Source organism: Podarcis raffonei, chromosome 16, assembly GCF_027172205.1.
Source record: "Podarcis raffonei isolate rPodRaf1 chromosome 16, rPodRaf1.pri, whole genome shotgun sequence".
Lineage (NCBI taxonomy): Eukaryota > Metazoa > Chordata > Lepidosauria > Squamata > Lacertidae > Podarcis > Podarcis raffonei.
Genome location: NC_070617.1, coordinates 21027302 through 21040581, shown reverse-complemented (window position 1 = coordinate 21040581; position 13280 = coordinate 21027302). Strand labels below are relative to the sequence as shown.

The window sequence follows — 13280 nt, the reverse complement described above, 5'->3', positions numbered from 1 at the left end:
CGATGGGGTGAGCTCCCGTTGCTCGGTCCCTGCTCCTACCAACCTTGCAGTTCGAAAGCACCTCAAAGTGCAAGTAGATAAATAGGTACCGCTCCAGCGGGAAGGTAAACGGTGTTTCCGTGCGCTGCTCTGGTTTGCCAGAAGCGGCTTAGTCATGCTGGCCACATGACCCGGAAGCTGTACACCGGCTCCCTCGGATAGTAAAGCGAGATGAGTGCCGCAACCCTAGAGTCAGCCATGACTGGACCAAATGGTCAGGGGTCCCTTTACCTTTTATCTATCTGTTGCATTTGCATGCAATCTGTTTCTCCAATGAGCTCAGGGGTGTGTGAATGGTTCTGCCCATCCCTACTTAATGCCCACAACAACCTTGTGAGGTGGTGAGACAGAGAGACATCTAGAAACTTCAGCCTCTTTTGACATCTATTGATCTATTTTATAATACCACTTATTAAAGTCGTCGTCCCCCAGCAAAAAAAAGCGATTCCCAGATTCATCTGTATGATGCTGGTCCAACCAAAGTTCTCAGGAGAAAAATAGAAAACTTACAAGCCTCTCGTCTGTATTGTCACTATAGATCTTCAAGTGATAGGGGAGAAGGAAGGAAGGAAGGAGGGAAGGAAGGAAGGGGAGGAATGAGGGAGGGAGAGGAGGGAGGGAAGGAGAGAGAGAAGGGGAAGAAGAAGCGGAAGGAGTATGAGGAGGGGAAGGAGTGGAGGAAGAAGAGGAGGAAGGAGAAGAGGAAGGAAGGAAGGAAAGAAAGAAAGAAGGAAGGAAAGAAGGAAGGAAAGAAAGAAAGAAAGAAAGAAAGAAAGAAAGAAAGAAGGGATTTCTGTTCACATAGAATTATTGGCCTGGTTGGCAGAAATCGGTTCCCAACCAGCAGCCCCTCCCCGCCGCCCAGAGCTCAGCAACCCCTCAGAAGGTGTGACTTGGAGCTGGGCAGTGGGGCGTCCAGCGCAACGAAGCTGGAATGCGGGCGCTCGTGTGAAGTGATTGTTGCCAGAAGCGCCTCGACGTCTCCGTCCCGCTGTCCTGGAGCGGCGGCTCAGTGGTCCCGTGGTGGAGCTGCGCGGTCGCTGCAGGTCGCTAGGCTGAGAGAGGGGCTGGGAGACCCCCTTATCAGCCAAGACCTCCTCGGGCAGGGTCCCTGGTCGTTACAGCCGGAAGAGGGGCCGAAGGAAGGAGCGAGCCGGAGCGGCTGTCAGGAGGGGAAGCGGTGGGTCCTCCTTCACCTCGGCGTCGCGGGTCCGCGGTGCTTTCCTGTCCCGGAGGTAAAGCTCTCTCCGTCTTGGAAGGGGGCGTTGGGTCGCAGGCGAGGCGGGTCTGGACACCCGAGTCGCGGCTGAGGAGTGATGGCTTGTTGGCAGAAAGAAGACCCTGGAGACGGTTCCAGTCTAGGCTTAGACAGGCAGCGTGCTTGGTGGGGAGGGCAGTGGAGGGGCGGAGGAAGGGGGAGCATTCCTTGCAAGCCCCATGTCCTCTGGGGGTCTATGCGCCGCTGCCATCTGGGCTGTCTCCTACCTGAAACCCTGGCGAGCTGCTGCCAGTCAGTGTAGGCAAAACTGCGCTAGATGGACCTGTGATCTGAGTCGGGAGAAGGCAGCTTCCTTTGGTCCTGTGGTCGGATTCGGCACGCGCTAAAGGTGCTGGTCACGGGCATAGCCAGGATTTATTGGAGCGGCAGGCTTTATGGGGCGGGGGGGGGGGGAGGCAGAACCGAGTAACCTGCGAGACTGCGACACAATTGGTCAGTTAGTTAAGTATTTTTATTTATTTACTTGGTTTAGGGGAGCAGATGTCCTCCTGTACGCCCATGGCACTGGTGCAGTTTGCTTGTTGCTAAAGCATCCATGACAGATGGCCACCCAGCCTCTGCCTAAAAACATCCAATGAAAGGGAGTCCACAACCCCCTGAGGAAGTCCATTCCAGTCCATTTTGCTGAGCTGGAGTCGTGAGGGTGTGGCGGTGTCTATGACAGTAAACATAAGCGCTTCGTTTGCATTGTTGTTGCATTTAAATCCGTGGTGTTAATTCGTGATCCTGTTGCTTCAGTCAACTTCTGTTTGCTTACCCGGCCGGAGATCAGTCAAATGAATTTGCTGAGAGGCGGGATGTACATTGAAATACAAAATGAATGTATATAACAGGCTCGCTACATTGAAAAGAGTGCACCGCCCACCAGCTGAGATGTGCGCCCGCAGACACACAAACACACACGCCTATCCCGAGGGCAGCTGGAAGGAAGGCTGGCGAGACTTTGCCAGTAAAATTGTTCCAGGGCTGATCTTCTACAAGAATAAGATGCGTGTGTTCCCATTTGCTATTTTGTTGATGCTCAGATTGCTGCTTGTGTTGGCGTAGAAACTCAGCAAGGCTCCATGCTCACCATCCAGCAAATATTAACTTAGGTAATGCGAGAAATCCCGATGTTTGGGGGTGAGCGGGAGAGAAGTGGTTTGTTTTTGTTTTTTTTTGCCCTACTGTGATCCTAAACTTGCTGCCTTATTTTATTCCCCATCGCCTCTCAATCTGTATTTTTCTGTGAGAGATCTCTCTCTTCTTTCAAGAGCATCGCACTGGGTATTTTAAAAATATTTTTAAATATTCAGTAGCCTTCTGTATTTTTAAATATTCTGTAGATCTGTAGCCTCCTCGGGGCATCCAACCAACCTGCTGGGTTCATTTGGTTATCTACAGAATCATGCTATGACGATGATCAACCACAATAGCCTGCTTCATATAAAAATGTATTTGTATATCATACATATCATACATAATTATAAAGCAATGAAAGAGGCTTTCGACACCTTGAATAAATACTTATTATTTATCACATTTATATCCCACCTTTCCTCCCAGGAGCTCAAGGTGGTGAACATAGTTCCCCTCCCAGAATAGTAGAGTTGTAGAGTTGGAAGGGACACCGAGGGTCATCTAGTCCAGCCCCCTGCAATGCAGACATCTCAGCTAAAGCATCCATGACAGATGGCTATCCAGCCTCTGCCTAAAAACATCCAATGAAGGAGAGTCCACAACCCCCTGAGGGAGTCCATTCCAGTCCATTTTACCCTCACAACAACCCTGCAAGGCAACTTAGGCTGAGAGTGTGTGACTGGCCTGAGGTCACCAAATGAGCTTCATCACGGAATGGGGATTTGAACCCTGGTCTCCCATGTCCTTGTCCAACACTCTAACCATTGTACCACACTGGCTTTCATTGTGCGTTCCACCTCTCATCTTACCGTACCTCACACAGTTGTCTTGAGGATAAAATGGGGAGATGGAGAACCATGTCCCTTGTGCACCTGGGGAAAAAGGTGAGATATAAATGCAACACCAGTCCCCCTTGGTAGTTCCTCAGGGGAGGGGGGTGCAGCCCAGGAAAGGGCCTTCTCTGTGGTGGCCCCTAAGCTGTGGAACTACTTCCCTACAGAGGTGCATCTGGTACTTTCATTATAGAGCTTCTGGAGGAGGCTGAAGACACACCTCTTTACCTTGGCTTTTGACACTTGAGGTGCATGGTTTTGGGACCAACCTTATTTTTATGTTTCCAAGTTGCTTTAACATGCTTTTAATATTGTGTTTTAATGTGCTGTGAAGTGTTCTGGGACCTTAGGGTGAATGACAGGCCAATAATAATAATAGGTAAAAAGGTAAAGGTAAAGAATCCCTGTACGGTTACGTCCAGTCAAAGGCGACTATGTGGCACTCATCTTGCTTTCAGGCTGATGGAGCCGGCATTTGTCCACAGACAGCTTTTGAGGTCATGTGGCCAGCATGACTAAACTGCTTCTGGCACAACAGGACACTGTGACAGAAACCAGAGTGCACAGAAACACCGTTTACCTTCCTGCCACAGCAGTACCTATTTATCTACTTGCACTGGCGTGCTTTCGAACTGCTAGGTTGGCAGGAGCTGGGACAGAGCAATGGGAGCTCACTCCATTGCAGGGATTTGAACTGCCGACCTTCTGATCGGCAAGCCCAAGAGGCTCAGTGGTTTAGACCACAGCACCACCCGAGTCCCTTCATCATCATCATCACCACCACCATCATCATCAATATGCCCTTCCGAAAGGGGGAAAGAAGTATATATTTTCTCATATTTGCATTAAAAAATGCTTTCGTTGTGATGTGGTGGGGCGGGTAATCTATAGCAGGTGTTCCTATTTGGAGAGAGGCAAATGTCTCATTTGGAGACTTCCCCCTTCCACACCCTCCCCAAATGGAGAGCAAGGATATTATGAATGGCCTTGCCTGTGCAACCCTTTCATTGAGGACAGCTCAGCTTCCCCTTCCTACCCAATAAGTCATCCTGAGTTTTGTAGGCTGGGGCTGGGTGGGGGAAACAGGTTGGGAAACACAGTCAGATTTTTTTCCACACAAGTGGGCCTTGTTGGTAGGGAGCCCATGACGGTGTCCAGGGGCATTCTGAGAAGAGGGCTGTTTCTTATTTCATTTTCATTTTCCTTTCATTCCTCCTCCCACCCCAACAATGAGAAGAGATAAAAGCCTCCCCTGAAACCTGCGGCGTATAAAATATCTTCAATTGGAATTCCAGAAGCGCCAGGATATTAATGGGAGGCTTGTGATTCTAAGGCATGAATGGTGTGTGTGCAAGACGTATGCAGAGCAATGTGGTTTTTCTATCAAGATCCAGAAGGGTAGCTGTCTCAGATTCCAGCGGTGCGAGAAGGAGGGCTCAGTGTGCGGCAGTGTGCCCTGATGAAGGAGCTTCTGGGAAAGGGCCATTGCTCAGGGGTAGAGCATCTGCTTTGCTTGCAGAAGGCCCCAGATTAAACCCCTGGCGTCTCCAGGTAGGGCTGGGAAAGGTGCCCTGCATGAGACCCTGGAGAGCAGCTGCCAGTCAGTGTAGGCAATACAGTGGTACCTTGGTTTGCAACCATTTTGGATTACAACTGTTTTGGATTACAACCACGTCAAACCGGAAGTGCGTGTCCCTTTTTTGGATTACAACCCATTTGGGGGAGATTACAACCCTTTTCTCTTTTTTTGGAGGCCCCATTGGTGAAAGTGCGCCTTGGGTTACAACCTGTTTTTGTTTACAACCGGATCTCTGGAATGGATTGTGGTTGTAAACCAAGGTACCACTGTACTGAGTTAGATGGACTGGTGGTCTGGCTTAGTATAAGGCAGCTTCCCATAGGAGCCAACTCCTAGGGGCCAGGGTCCCTTTGTTTCTCCCCCCTCCCCCAATAAAATATTTGAGGGGGCTGTATGCCCAAAGGTTGTTGGGCATTGCCATTCAAATGGTAATGTGCCACCATTCAAATGGTGTGCGTGTGTTGTCAAATGAAATGTTACCTTCAGTTGGCTAATACCACACAGAGACACACAAGTACAGGTTGGAATATGGACCAGGATTGTAAACATTGAGAACAAAAGGCCACAAAGAGTCAGAGATCTGTTTGATGTTTCTGTGCACACAAAATAAGAACAGTGATCAGGTTGTACAATCAAAGTGGATTTGGTGCTCTGGAGTCGAGTACAACAAACTCACTCTTCCTGCCCCCCACATGGACTTTTCGTGAGAAGGACAGTGATGGGAAGATACACCAGGAAGCATGAGATGATAATTGTGTGTTTTTCCACCAAACCTGTGGGAATGTTCAAGGTGGCAGGAAATATCAGCAATTGGCACTCAGAAGCAATTGGTTGGAGACAGAGCATAGCCATTGTGGCTCATAGCCATGGGAAGCCCTCTCCTCCATGGATTTGTCTAATCATCTTTTAAGGACATCCAAGTTGGTGGCCATCAGGAACGAGTCCCATTGTTTCACTGCCTGAAGAAGTCCTTTCTTTCCTCTGTCTTGAATCTTCCAAGATTCAGCTGCAGCGGATGTCCAGGAGTTCTAGTGTTATGACAGAGGGAGAAGAACTTTTTCTCTATCCACTTTCTCCATGCCGTGCATCACCATATAAACTTCTATCATGTAGCCTCTTACTTGCCTTTGCTCTAAGCCAGTGTTTCCCAAACTTGGGTCTCCAACTACAATTCCCATCATCCCTCACCACTGCTCCTGCTGGCTAGGGATGATGGGAGTTGTAGTCCAAAAAAACAAACAGCTGGAGCCCCAAGTTTGGAAAACACTGCTCTAAACTAACAAGTCCCAAAACGCTGCAACCTTTCCCCATAGGGAAGTCGCTCCATTCCCTTGACCATGTTGGTTGCCCTTCTCTGAAATTTCCCCAAGTTCCAACTCTACAATATTATAGAGGCTTACTTGGGAGGAAGCGTCGCTGAATGCAGCCAGGCTTATTTCCAAGCGTGCTTAGGATGGCGGCTTTTTTAAAAAAAACTTTAGGATGGGGGCTTGTTTGCTTAGCAATTTGCAACGGGTGAGATCCGAGAGAAGAGTCGGCTTCGTTCTTCCGTTTTCACTCAACAGCCCCCATCTGCGTTAATTTTGCAAATTTGGGAAACAGAAGAACAAGACCGCCCGGCTGAAACCTCTCCAAAGACATTCTCCCAAGGCGCATAGCTGTCAACGTTTCCCTTTTTTTAAGGGAAAAAGGGAAAAGTTGACAGCTATGCCCAAGAGCTGCTCGCCGGAAAGGATTTTTCTGGACGTTGAACGTCGGGTCAGCAAAGAATGTCACCGGGTTATACAGATAATTCGTCTGGTTAAAGCATAATTTGGGGGCTGGGGCAATCCAGGGTTTCGACCCTTCTAAGCACCATTACTTGAATATGAGTCCCACATGGAACCCAGTGGAACTGCTCAGATGAGACTGGCATTTTTACCCTGGTCTTTGGTACCTGAGATATGCGTTTTCAGGACCTACTCCTATTCTTGTGGATGTCATCTTTTAACCGTTTTTAATTGATTTTTTTAAATTGTCGTATCCTCTCTTGGGACCTGCTGGTGAACGGCGGGTAATAATTAAAATAGTAGTAGATAATGATAATAATAATTCTTTTCCCTGTACCTAGAAGGAAAGGAAGCCACCAGCTTACAAACTTGTGTTTCTGGATAGCGGGGAAGCCCACTGAACTCAGAGGAACTTACTCCCGAGTAGAAGTGCGTAGAATTGCGTTGCTGTTTCACCTCCCCTCTATTTTGTTATTCATTACTTATTTCATATTTTCATATTTCGTTTCCCTGCGGTTCATTTCAAAGGCTGCCTTCTTAGCACCCCTTTCCTGAAATCTGGGGGGCGTCCTAAAAGGCTAGGGAGAGCTAAAAATTCCTAATTACCCATTCTATAACAACCCAGGCACGTAGACCAGGTAGGCAGCGTCCAAACATTGCTGAGCCTGTGATCCTATGAGAGTGCGCTCCAACGGGCGCAATGGGCTTTACTTCCGAGTAAACGTGCGCAGGATTTTGCGTCCCGAAAGTAGGAACGTTCTATCCACCCTGAGTTTTAGGCGCTGTGCAAAATGAAGACGACAGAATCGTGTAATTCATTTTTCCATCCTCTCTTCGATTTGCTTAAGCGCATTTGGAACAATTCCTGTAGCTGATATTAAAAGACAGAGATCATATAAATCGTCCCGAGTTTCCAGATGTGGAGGCCAACTTTTGTAGCGCGTGTTGATTTAGTAGATTTATTGATTTAGTTGTTCTTTAAGCCCCCCCATATTATCTGCGATAGGTATTAGGGAGGGAATGCCCATTATAGTAGCTTACGTAGTTGAGGGCTGTGTTTTTGGGAGGTGGGGGAATTGTCATCAGAATTATGTCGAGTCTTTCTTTTCTTTTTTTAATGGTCCTGTTAGCTTTATGCGTATGACTCAGATGCAAGACTAAATTTGCAAAGGGTGGTGGGTAGAGAGCTCTGAATTAGTTGGGTGATACTGTTCAGTAAACCCAGCTGAGCTGAAGAACTCTGACAATCGAACTGTGTGTGCCAAGATGTTCTGCGTGCCATTAATGTGCAGGGCAGAAAGATATTCTATTTACCATTGCTTCGGTTTGACCTTTGCAAATTCTGCAAGTTTCCGTGTGTCTGTGTGTATATGCGCGCGCGCGCGCACTAGTAGCGGTTGCACCCCTGCTATTCTGCTCCCCAACCCCCTGCCACTCCCCCACATTAACCCCCTAGAGTTCCCCCCTCCCACCCCATGCAACTACGAAGCTCGCTTTTCACCTTCACAACACTGTTTCTGAAACTACTTCTCTCTTGTGGTCTGCAACCCTGTTTTGCTCCCCTGTTTTCACCTGCACCCCAATTCTCCCTGTCCTTTCACGTAAGCACCTCTTGCACGTAAATCACCCCTGTAGCAACCTCCTGCGCGTACGTGTGTGTGTATCTCGTATGTATCATCTGTAGTGATAAAATCTTAATTTTCTGTTTGAAATGACCACTTTTGTCCGTTAAGGCGAACGGGTTTTTGAGTCCCTAGAAATTAAACTCCTTTTCAGGGAGCTGAGAAAGGCACATGGGGGAAAACCACGACCATATCTGGCCCAGGGATTTCCTCCAATAAATGTTCATCTCGCTCATTATGCGGGCTCGATTCATCCAGCTTTATTTCAGCGGCTCTTTTTATCATTGCCCGTTATTAGGTAAAGGTAAAGGGACCCCTGACCATTAGGTCCAGTCGGAACCAACTCTGGGGTTGCGGCGCTCATCTCGCTTTATTGGCCGAGGGAGCCGGCCTACAGCTTCAGGGTCATGTGGCCAGCATGATAAGCCGCTTCTGGCAAACCAGAGCAGCTCACGAAACGCCATTTACCTTCCCGCCGGAGCGGTACCTATTTATCTACTTGCACTCTGACGTGCTTTCGAACTGCGAGGTTGGCAGGAGCAGGGACCGAGCAACGGGAGCTCACCCCGTCGCGGGATTCGAACCGCAGACCTTCTGATCGGCAAGTCCTAGGCTCTGTGGTTTAACCCACAGCGTCACCCGTTATTACTACTGTATTCATATTATCATTCAACACCGTCGGCGTCTATAGCTCCTCCTGGTCGCGAGAAGCTTCCAACCATTATCGATCAGGCACACAGTTAAGGCTCAGAAGTAGCTTCCGCCCAAGAATCCTGGGACTTTGGGAATTGTAGCTCTGTGGGGGAACTACAGTTCCCAGAATGGTTTTTTTGGGAAGAGAAGCCATGCGTTTTAAAAGTGCATTGGACATGCTTTAAATGATGGGTGTGGATCTGCCCATAGCTAAAGTGAAACATTCTTAAGAGGCAATCTAGTGGAAATGTCAAGCAAGCATGAATGTGACCGCCTCAGACTGGAATGACCGTCTTTCTCCTGGAAAATAGCAAGTCCTTCAGTGGTGCTCCGGCCTGGGTAAGGGGACATTTAAGCCACAGATTTAAAAGTGCATAAGTGAGCGTGGATTGTTACTTTCTTTTGTTGTCGGAGGACAGTGCCGAAGAGCCGAAGGATATGCAGGACATCTTTAGACAGCATATTTTGCGGAACATCCTCCAAAACGGCTACCCTACCCTATAGAACCTATATAGGGTAACGGGTTCTATTAATTGATTGATTAATTAATGCATAATACGCACAGCCCAAGTCTAGCAGAAGGACATTCACCCGTGTAAGATTTTTCTTTTCTTTTCCCTTAGAAGGGGGCCGCTGGCGAGGAAGAATAGCTACATTATTTATGTCAAAAATTCCCAGCGCATGTATGGAGGGGAAAGTATCCCCCAAATTCCCTATAACCTCCTCCCTGACCCCTGCATTCTTGAGCGCGAGCGCACAAAATATTAGACGGACAAAACCCTTCTCTTTTTTTTGTACCCAGATTGAAAGCAGAACTTGTTCTATGGATATATATTTTTTTTTGAAAGGAAAATAATACGGCCTGGGGGGATTGTTGTATGATTTTATGAAGCCATAAATACTTGAATGCCCTCGTACACGACCAGAACTTCGGGATTACGTGTGTGGAGGGAAATGTGGGGCAGTGGCTGGTTTTGTAGTGGGAAAGGGGGGCTGGCGTAAAAAAAGGTTATCCTGTGTAGGCTATTAAATTGCAACTTGATCCAGCCAAGCGTCCTCTTCCCCCTCCCCAACCCGCCCCCCACCTCCCTGACCCTGCTCAGTTCTCCAAGAAGTTCTCCTCCGCACGCCCTATTTAAATGAAGGCTCGGGGGAGAGTCCCGGCTCTTTTAATGAATGGATTCCGCTTTCCGCCTCGCGTTGCTGCTTGCAGGGGCGCGCATCGACTCCCAAACCAAACCTATGCAAGTCCATTCATTCATGCCATAGAATAATGCCCCCTGTTGTTCTGCTTCTTCGTATTCTCTCCCCCCCCCCAATTTATTACCAGCCCTTCACAATCGGGTCCCCTACGGTGGGTTACAACAATTAAAAACACAACGTGAATATTTAAACCCAGTGTGTTTCCGCGATATGGATAACAGCTTAAAACAATTCAAAGGTACAAAAACAAGGTAGTATTTATACAGTGTAAGGTAGATTCAGGACAGATAAAAGAAACGACTTCTTCGTACAGCCTATGGAACTCTCTGCCACAGGAGGCAGTGGTGGCTACCAACTTGGATGGATTTAAAAGAGGATTGGGCAAATTCATGGTGATGGCTAGCCACAATGGCTATGATCTGCTTTCGGAGCCAGAGGAAGTAATGCTTCTGAAAACCAGTTGTTGGAAACCACAGGAGGGGAAGAGTGCTTTTGTGCTTGGGTCTTGCCTGAGGTCATCTGGTTGGCCACTGTGAGAACAGGATGCTGGACGAAATGGGCCATCGGCCTGATCCAGCAGCCTCTTCTTTTCTTCTTATTAGTACCGTAGTACCTCGGGTTAAGTATTCGTTCCGGAGGTCCGTTCTTAGCCTGAAACTGTTCTTAACCTGAAGCACCACTTTAGTTAATGGAGCCTCCTGCTGCCGCCGTGCCACGATTTCTGTTCTCATCCTGAAGCAAAGTTCTTAACCCGAGACAATATTTCTGGGTTAGCGGAGTCCGTAACCTGAAGCGTATGTAACCTGAGGTACCACTGTAGCAGTATTTTACGTGTAATAATAATAGTGGTATTAGTAGCATTATTTTAGGTGGTGGTGAGTACTACGGTGGGAAAATCATAACCGAGATGGTGGGCCTCTTTTGTGAGAGTAATCTCCCCCCGCCCCCCCCCCACAAAAATACCCCTCGGTGTATTATCTTTACTCTTCCACCTTCATATCGCTATTAATATTCTCTTTGGATAGGCTTCAAAGAGCGGCAGCGGAGGGTGGGGGGTGGGAGTTTAGTGGTGCCCCCTTCTTAATTCTCTTGTGAAATTCTCTCTTTGCATCCCGCGATGAAAGAATGCCCCGCTTGTGTTTGACATCATCCAAAGCTGCTCGTTTGGATGGAGGCGGCGGCGGGGGGGTGTTCTTTCTCTCCCCCCCCCCAGCCTGTCACTATCACTTAGGTAATGTTTTTCCTCGCGATGGATTTCGCTGGAGATTAATTATTCCCTTCCAACCCGCCTTCCTCACCAGCTGGGGCGTTATCTGAAAGCAGTACGCAGCGTGTGTGTGCTGTGGGGGGGGGCGGGGCGCTACCTCCCCCCCCCGCAAGGAGAAATAAAATTTTATTACTGAATGCTCCAAGACCCCGAAGGCCATATTCATGTTAGCCCTATGATAGCACTTTAAACAGTCATGCCTCCCCCTCAAAGAATTCTGGGAGCTGTAGTTTATTAAGGGTGCTGGGAGTTGCCTGGAGGCCCTTAATCCCCCTCACAGAACGACAGTTCCCAGAATCCCGTGGTAAGAGGCACAGGAGTCTACTCCTAGGGGCCGAAAATTATTCGCCCTCCCTTAAAATACTTGAGGGGGCCGGGCCCCTCCAAAGTTAATGGGCATTGCCATTCAAATGGTGTGCGTGCATCATGTCATGTGATCGACTATGCAGGGCAGGGCTTATCTCCCCCCCCCCCATATTTTATTCAGGTTGGCACTTCTGGGAAGAGGGATAGATTATTAAACCACTCTGAGAATTATAACTCTGTGAGGGGGAATAGGAGTCTCTCAGCACCATGGGCGTAGCCAAGGGGGTGGGGTAGAGGGGCAGTTGTCCCCCTAAATCAAGTAAATCAACAAAAATTCTTAACTAACTGAGGTTTTGCCCCCCCCTAATATAAAGCCTCCCCCCCCAGTGTGGTGTAGTGTGGTGTTGTGGTTAAGAGTGGTAGACTCATAATCTGGTGAACTGGGTTCGATTCCCCGCTCCTCCACATGCAGCTGCTGGGTGACCTTGGGCTAGTCACATTTCTCTGAAGTCTCTCAGCCCCACTCACCTCACAGAGTGTTTGTTGTGGGGGAGGAAGGGAAAGGAGAATGTTAGCCACTTTGAGACTCCTTCGGGTAGTGATAAAGCGGGATATCAAATCCAAACTCCTCTTCTTCTTCTTCTTCTTCTTCTTCTTCTTCTTCTTCTTCTTCCCACACACATAAATCCTGGTTACGTCCATGCTCAGCAGCCTTAGCAAACTACAACTCCCAGGATTCTTTGGGGAAGCCATGGCTGTTTAAAGCACTATCATTCCTGCCCAGAGGAGGCAAAGGAAGTGGCCGCACAGAGAGAGTCCTTTCTAGGAAGTTGAAGAACTCCCCTTATACTGTACTAGCAAAGCATGCATTTGTGATTTGGCTGCAAACCCCACACTCTTGAATGCTTTTTGCTTGGCTGGAATTCATCCTTGAACCCTGATGATGCTTCTAGATTGCCTGGATAGATGGAGGATAGAGAGGGTTGTCTGAGGGTATGTTGCAATTAACCTACTTATAACAAGGTTAGATCTACATGCATAAGATCTCCATCCACTTTTGTTCTGGCCCCGCCCACGAATCCCATGTGGCCCCCATGAAGTTGCATAGAAGGAACTGTTGTGGGAATGTTCAGAGTAGCAGGAGAGGATATATTGTTCATTAATATCCTTCCCAACTTGTACTAGCAAGTTCCTTTACTTAGCTGAGCTTACATTCCCCTTTTTACATGCACAGCAGACAGCTGGTTGCAGGCTTGTGTAAGCCTCTCACTATTATACATTCAATCTGTCTCAGAATGAATTGTATGTTCCTGGTAAATTCCCTTGAATCCCTCTTAAAAGAATAAAGATGCCACAATCTTATTCAAAGTCAATAAAAGAAGTTTACTCACATCAGTTCACAGTTGGATCCCTGAAGGCAGACTAAGTTACAAATTTGTACATGTGGATCTACCCCATATGGGGGGGGGGGATAATCCCAGTGCTTCTGCTAGCTGAGAGCTAGCAGAGCAGTCCTAGCTAGAAGCTGGTCACACAAGGAAGTCAAAAAGAGAGAGGTGTACTCCGTGACT

General features: G+C 48.1%; 1 protein-coding gene across 1 annotated transcript in view; it reads left to right on the top strand.

The window, feature by feature from the left end:
- Positions 1-1039: 1039 nt before the first annotated feature.
- TBX5 (T-box transcription factor 5) overlaps positions 1040-13280 on the top strand; it is a 93807-nt gene continuing 81566 nt past the window's right edge. Inside the window, exon 1 of the mRNA XM_053368445.1 lies at positions 1040-1274. The gene's annotated coding sequence lies outside the window, so the exon portion shown is untranslated. The remainder of the gene's footprint in view (positions 1275-13280) is intronic.